The following is a 7763-nucleotide window of genomic DNA, read 5'->3' as shown; positions in this document are numbered from 1 at the left end:
ATAAGTCTGTGACTTAACGTCGTCAAGTATGGCATATTGTCATCAAGACGTGGAGCCGCTCTCCACCCCCCCGGGACTGTTGGGGGGATTCTGGGGGCCGGAGGGGGATATATCTGATTCCCCAGGCCCTGCAGGATTTGGGGGGGGGAGGTGGGAGGGCAAGGGAGGGGAGCTTCTTTTTAAAATTTAGAGACTTCAAGCAATCCCAGTTTCCATTTCAATCTGTATTCACTCGTAGTGAGTTTCCTTGAATGGGATTTCAAGCGGAGAATGGGGGAGTCTCACTTCCCCACCCCCCGCACTACCCCATGGGCCTGGGCCAGTTCTCCACTCCTGGGGGCCAAGCCACCCCTGGGCCTTGGTGGGGGAAAGGCAGCGCCCACCTGGGCCAGCCAGTGCCCTCAGGGGCTCTTGACACCCACGTAGAATTCTCTACACACCAGTAACGGGATTTCAATTCCGATGGACTCTGCCGCCCTGGCGGCCCTTCTTGTGACTTTTGCGCCCCGCGCCTGGGGTGGGGGGCGCGAAGAGACGCTACGTTCCTTTCCGATGGAGGAAGGCAGACCTGCCACTGTCACACGTGTGCTTGCACGAGTGCGTGTACCTGGTGCGGGACTCACCCGGCTGCCAGACTGCCTGGGCCTGCCCAGGTGGCCACTGCGTGGTGCTGCGGTGACTTTGTAGCCAACTTTATAATAAAGTCCAGTTCGCCTTTTTGGTACCACTGGTGTCGTGCACCGCTGTGAAAAGGGAAGAGTGGGCATCTGAGAAGGTTGGGAGGCCCCGAGAGGAGCCTGCGGGTCAGGAGGCAAAGTCTGGACCAACTGACAGCCCTGGGGTTTCTTCCTTCACTCATGCACTCATTCATTCCTTCACTCAACACGAGCGTGCAGGGTGTGGCCTACTCTGTGCTGGAAGCTAGAGAGTTTGGAGCCAAAGCAGAATGCTGCCTCTTGCCTTCAAGGTGCTCTGGCATAAAATATTAGAGGGTATCGGAGTCTCCTGCCTGCTCCAGGCTGGCAGTGCTCACAGTGTGGGAGGGAGCAGAAGGGCCTGGGGATGGGCAGGGGATTCAACCTGATATTTTCGGGGACATGGGCTTGAAGTTTCAGAACATGAGTCTGTCTTCAGCCTGGTCCTGCAGGGAAGCCACTTCCCTTTGGGACCCTGCATCTTCTCATTGGAAATGATAACCCCCTGCGTTATGTCTGCATGGGGCTTTCAGCGGACAAACAGTTTTACATCCCTTGTTCACTACCATAAAGCCTCTAGACAGGCATATGAGCACCATTTCAGGGATGAAGAAACTGAGGATCTCAGGTAACAAGTGATTTGCCCCACGCAGGTGGGCAACGTACCTATATCATCTGCATCCGAGTTCTGGGCTGTCCCCGATGTTCCCAAAGCTGGTGAATCACCATCTCGAATTGTCCCATTCCAGATTACCTGAGAAGGTCAGGCTTGGGCTGGGGCAGGGGCCCCTTCTCTTCCAGGTCTACAAGCTAGAGCAAACCCCCAACTTCTGAGTGGAATATAACTAATTGGGTCAAGAGAAAAAGCTTTCAAAAATGCTGTTTTCCTCCAAACTTGAGGGCCCAATGGCCACAGGGTATGGTGGGGGGCGTGGGAGAATGAAAACTAGGAGACAGAAAGACCTGGGTTCAAATCCCACCTCCAACAATTATTTGCTGAGTGAGACCTGAGCCTCAGTTTCTTCACGGGTAAAACGGGACTGAAGAAAAAGGCGCTAACCTCTCAAAGCTGCTGCTAGAACTCGATTGGGTCTTTATAAGGTGAGGAGAACAGAACAGACTTAACTTATTAAAGTGAGTTAGAAGGCACTGGTGACCACCAAGTCTCAGAGAAGTTTCTTTCTCAAGGAGAAGAAGGACACTCCAATCTTCCTCCAGTGAAATATGGGGCGGGACTCCAGGAGCTGAGGTCATGACACGGAGAATCCCCTAAACTTCCTCTCATTCAAAATCCCCCAGCTCCAGGGCCATTCCCTTGAGAGGGTCCCACGGGAAGGAAGACATTCCAGGGACTTGTCACCCCTTTTCCACCTTGGATCAATCCTTGGGAGAAACAGGAAAGTGAAGTCTTGCCCTTTGCTTTCCTGTGCTCTGTCCTGCAACTTGGACAGAAGAACTGAACTGTAAGCCCCAGGACCCTGTCTTAGCTCCACTCCCCTGCTGACACCATGCACAGGGCTGAGCAGGCACACCAGAAATATTTGATGGAGAGGACAATTTCTGAAGAGCAGCCCGAGGATTTGAGTAGAAAGTCATCAATTTCTACCCCCAGCAACTTGTTCCTGAGTTCCCCAGGAGGCAAAGGGTTTTAACTCCCAGTTTCGCATCTTAAGCAAACATAAGCTCAAGACACCCACTGGAGTCCCATCTAAAAACCTCCCTGGTGGTCATGAAAAAGGAAAGAAAAATCTGAGAAGCTGTAAACAGGCAAAAGGAGCCTAAGAAAAATGACAACAAAATACACAGTGTTATTCTGGATGGGATCCTGGAACAGAAATAGAGGACAGAGGTTAAAAAAAAGAGAGAGAGGATCCTAATAAATTATGGGCTTTAGTTAATAATAATGTATCAGTATTGGCTCATTAATTGTGACAAGTGTACCAATAAGTGTAAGATGTCAATAACGGGGGTCATAATAGGCATGGAATATATTTAACATTCCTAGAAATCTAAATCTATTCTGAAATTAAAAGTTTTTAAAAAAGTAAAACCAAATAAATGAAAATTTTAAAAGTGAAAACATATTAGAAAAAAAGAAGCACCTCACTGGTGGTTTTTTGTGGTAGCAGGTGATAGTAGACTGTGCGTTTTTATGAGGAGGCACCAGGAATCATTGAGAACCCGAGATCCCCAGGAGGCACAACCATGGTCCAACACAGAGGAAAATAATACGAAAGCAAACTGCTCCCCCTGCTGGAAAGAGAGGGATCTGTTTCTGTTCCTCTCACCAGCAAGGTCCCTGTGGCTCAGAGCAGCACAGCTAAGAACAAATGGATAAACTGAGGCTGGGAGAGAGGAAAGGACTTGCCCGATGGCACTCCCAGAGTCACTGTAGAAGCCAGCTCTACTCTCAGCCAGGTCCCTTTCCACCAATACCAACTCTGCCCTGGGAGCAGAATGTAGGAGAAAGGGCTCAAGTTTTGGGATCAAAGACTGAGTTCAAGTGCTGACTCCACAGCTTCATTTTTCCATGTTTAGAGTTTTCTAACTCAGAGTGGGTGTCAGAAAAACCTTTATAAGGAGATAACATTGGGGCCTGCATCGAGCCCTGCATTGGGCTCCCTGCTCCACGGGGAGCCTGCTTCTCTCACTCCCGCTCCCCCTGCTTGTGTCCCCCCTCTCTCTCTGTCAAATAAATAAATAAAATCTTAAAAAAAAAAAAGGAAAACCTTTATAAGGAAGTAACATTGGGGTGCCCGGCTGGCTCAGTCAGTAAAGCATGCAACTCTTGATCTCAGGGTTGTGAGTTCGAACGTCCCGTTAGGTGTAGAGATTACTTTAAAATTTTTTTTAAATCTCAGGGCGCCTGGGTGGCTCAGTTGGTTAAGCGACTGCCTTCGGCTCAGGTCATGATCCTCGAGTCCCGGGATCGGGTCCCGCATCGGGCTCCCTGCTCAGCAGGGAGTCTGCTTCTCCCTCTGACCCTCCCCCCTCTCATGCTCTATCTCATTCTCTCTCTCAAACAAATAAATAAAATCTTAAATACAATAAATTTTTTTTAAATCTTAAAAAAAAATAAGGAGGTAACACTGAGCTATGTCCTAAAACATGAGAAATAGAATAAGAATGTTCCAGGCCAAAGGAAAGCAAGAGTAGAGGTGTTTAAAAGAAAGGATGTGACCTGTTTAAGGAATAGCAAGGAAATCAGTGTGGCTGAACCAAAGTCAGCAAAAGGAGGGAAAAGATTACCGAGGGCCTTCGACCATGGTAAGAAACTCAGATTTGATTTCACGTGCAATAGGAATCCATTGAGTACTCTTGAGCAGAAGAATGACATGATTACATGTTTAAGTCATCCCTCTGGCCATTGTGTGGAGAATGTAGAAACAAGAAGTAGATGAACTAAAATTCCAGAGAGGAAAGAGCCTTTTCATGTGTGAGCTGATGATCCCATCATCTTCTTCCTTGGAGAAATTTTCCTATTCTGGGTGCAGGTGGATTGGTTTAGTCCAGGCAGAGGGAATCCATTGGTAGTGAGTTTTGGGGTGGCCATCAGGGGCTGCTGTAGTGGATTGGAAATTGGATGAGCCCCCAAATGCATGGTCTGTTTTGTTAAAATTTTTGTTAAATTTTGTTGCTAAATTCTGGACTAGGGTGTGGGAAGACTGGGAGACTGAGATGAAAGATAAAAGACAAAGAGAATCCCCCCTGGTCCCATGGTGCTAAAGAAGAAAGACCCTTAAGAGGCATAGAGCCTGCCCAAACTCGTGATCAGTCTCCCCATCAAGACATTTGCCAGATTTCAAACTTGCATGGGGAAGAATGCTAAGCTCAAACCCTCTGAGGGGCAGAATGGAATTCCCCTAGTCTTTCAGAGCCAAAGAAAAATAGGCCTTTCAAACCGCAAAAGCACTTCAATGGAGGGAGAATAGTTTTTTCAACAAATGGTACAAATAAGGTATCGTTAGAGCTGGGGCGGGTGAGGGAGGGAAGAACCTTAAGCTAAGCCTCACATCTTTTACAAAAATTAGAGGAACGAAATTTATGTCTTTCAGGAATAATCATAACAGCTTTAAATGTAAAACATAATTATACTCTGGATATGGTTTAAGAGGACACGGCCATAGTAAATTAAGTTTTTATGGTGTGGACAGAGAGCTAAACAAAACAAAACAAAACAACAACATATAAAATATAAAACTTGTAGAAGAAAACACAAAAGAAAATCTTAGATACCAGGGGCTGGATGAAGAGTTCTTAGTTGTGACACCAAAAGCATAATCCATAAAAAGAAAAAAAAATTTGATAAACTGACTTCTTTGAAATTCAAAACGTTTGGTCTGTGAAACATCTTGTTCAGAGGATAAAACGACAAGCTACCCAGTAGGAGAGAATATTTGTGAATCACATATCTGACAAAAGACTCCTATCCAAAACTCTTGAGACACACAGTAAAAAAAACCAAATGATCCATTAGAAAACGGACAAAAGACATGAAGACACATCTCACCAAAGAACATATATGTATAGTAAGCCCATGAAAAGATACTCAACAATACTAACCATTAGGAAAACATAAATTAAGACCACAGTGAGATATCACTAACCACCTATCGGAACAACTAAATAATAACAATAATGATGGCAACATCAGGTGCTGGTAAGAATGTGCGGAAACTAGATCACTCACATATTGCTGCTTGGAATGTAAAATGATACAGTTACTCTGGAAAGAAATCTTGCAGTTTCTTAAAAAACTAAACATACACTTACTATACAACTCAGCAATTGTACTCTTGGGCACTTATCCAGAGGAATGAAAATCATGTCTTTCAGGAATAATCATAATGGCTTTATTTGTGATAGTGGAAACAACAAAACACCTTTCATCAGATGGATGATTAACAGACTGTGGTACATCCACACCTTGGGATACTACTCAGTAATAAAAAGGAATGAACTACTGATACACACAACAACATGGGTGGATCTTAAAAGCATTATACTGAGGGGTGCCTGTCTAGCTCAGTTGGTGGAGCATGTGACTCTTGATCTTGGGGTTGTGAGTTCAAACCCCACAGTGGGTGTAGAGATAACTTAAAAATAAAATCTTTTTTTTTTAAAAAAGGCATTATGCTGAGTGAGAAAAAAGATAATCTCAAAAGAACACATACTGTATGAATCCACTTGCATAACGTTCTAGAAATGAGAACAAAGACCTCCCTCTTACGGAGGTGGAGAACAGATCAGTAGTGGCAAGGACCAGGGATAGCAGGGGAGGAGGGTGGGGATGGGACTACAAAGGAGAGAAAGCAACCAAGATGGGAGTTGTGGGGTCTTTTATAACCAGATCTTGGAAGTGACATAACATCACTTCTGCCATAGTCTATCGGTGACATAGGCCAACCCTGTAACAATGTGGGTGGGTGTTAACGACTAAGAGGTGGGAATCTTTGGGGACAGTTTTGGAGGGTGGCTAACCACACCAACAAAGGTGTTACAAGAACATCTAAAGTATAGAAAAAGGTTGAGATGATGGAAAAAAGAGTAGTCATATTAATGTTAACCAAAAGAGAGATTAGTGTTGATAAATTTAATAACAGACACAAGAGGCTTTAAGACAGAAAGCATTACGAGACTTTTTTTTTAAAAGATTTATTGATTTATTTGAGAGAGAGAGGGAGAGAGCATGCACAAGCAGGGGGAGGGGCAGAGGGAGAGAGAGAATCCTGAAGCAGACTCCCCACTGAGCGTAGGACTCGATGCAGAGATTATGACCTGAGTCAAAATCAAGAGTCTGTCCTTAACCGATTGAGCCACCCGGGTACCCTGCGTTACAAAACTTAAGAAGTAAATGGAAGACGAAGTACTGACAGCACATTTAGACAATTCTTTTAGGTTTTACAGTGAAAGAAAACAGAGAAATGGGCCAGTAGCTAAAGGGAGATGTGAAACCAGAGAAATCGCTTGTTTCTTTAAATAATACTGGAGTCTGGGGGCGCCTGGGTGGCTCGGTCGTTAAGCTTCTGCCTTCTCCTCAGGTCATGATCCCAGCATCCTGGGATCGAGCCCCACATCGGGCTCCCTGCTCAGCAGGAAGCCTGCTTCTCCCTCTCCCACCCCACTGCTTGTGTTCCCTCTCTTGCTATGTCTCTCTCTGTCAAATAAATAAATAAAATCTTTAAAAAAATAAAAAACAATACTGGAATATGCATGTTTGCTCAAGAAAATAATCCAGGAATAATAACAGCTACTATTTATTGAGGACTTGCAATATGCTAGTCATTGTTCTGAATACTATATGTGCATTAATTCATTTAATGTTTACAACCTTTTCGTTGTGCTTACCAGCACAATGTTCCCTGTGCTTACAGATGAGTTTAAGGTACAGAGTAGTTAAGTAACTTGCCCAAGGCCACACAGCTAAGGAGCACGGAGCTCCTGTGCAGCCTGAACCATCACACCTTGCTGCATCTGGGAGAAACTGGTGACAGAGGGTGGTGGGGTAAGATGTGAAAGAGAGGGCCCTTAGCAGAGGTGAAGGGATTTGTCTCTGATGGAGCAAAAAAAAAAAGTCCGTTCTCACAGGCAGGAAGAAGAGAAGGATGGTAGGTTTGTAGATTTGGTCAAAGCTCTGGGAGTTTTCCATCTGATGGTTTCTATTTCCTCAAGTGAAGCAAGGGGCCAGCTGTGATCCTGGGCAGCACTTGGCACCACTGTTTCATTTTCTTCATCTACAAAATGGAGATAAGAGTATTCCTGAGGAAATTAAACATGAAGAGCAACTCAGCCATTCCACTTCTAAAAATTTACCCAAAAAAAGGAAGAAAGAGAGAGAGAGAGAGAGAAAGAAAGAAAGAAAGAAAGACAGACAGACAGAAAGAAAGAAAGAAAGAAAAAAGAAAGAAAGAAGAAGGAAGAAAGAAAGAAAAAGAAAGAAAGAAAGAAAGAAAGAAAAAGAAAGAAAGAAAGAAAGAAAGAAAGAAAGAAAGAAAGAAAGAAAGAAAGAAGGAAGGAAAGAAGGAAAGAAGAAAGAAAGAAAGAAAGAAAGAAAGAAAGAAAGAAAGA

This window comes from Callorhinus ursinus, unplaced genomic scaffold (assembly GCF_003265705.2).
Source record: "Callorhinus ursinus isolate GAN/ISIS: 27379988/994484 unplaced genomic scaffold, GSC_fseal_2.0 scaffold51, whole genome shotgun sequence".
Classification (NCBI taxonomy): domain Eukaryota; kingdom Metazoa; phylum Chordata; class Mammalia; order Carnivora; family Otariidae; genus Callorhinus; species Callorhinus ursinus.
Note: the sequence above shows the minus strand (reverse complement) of the source record.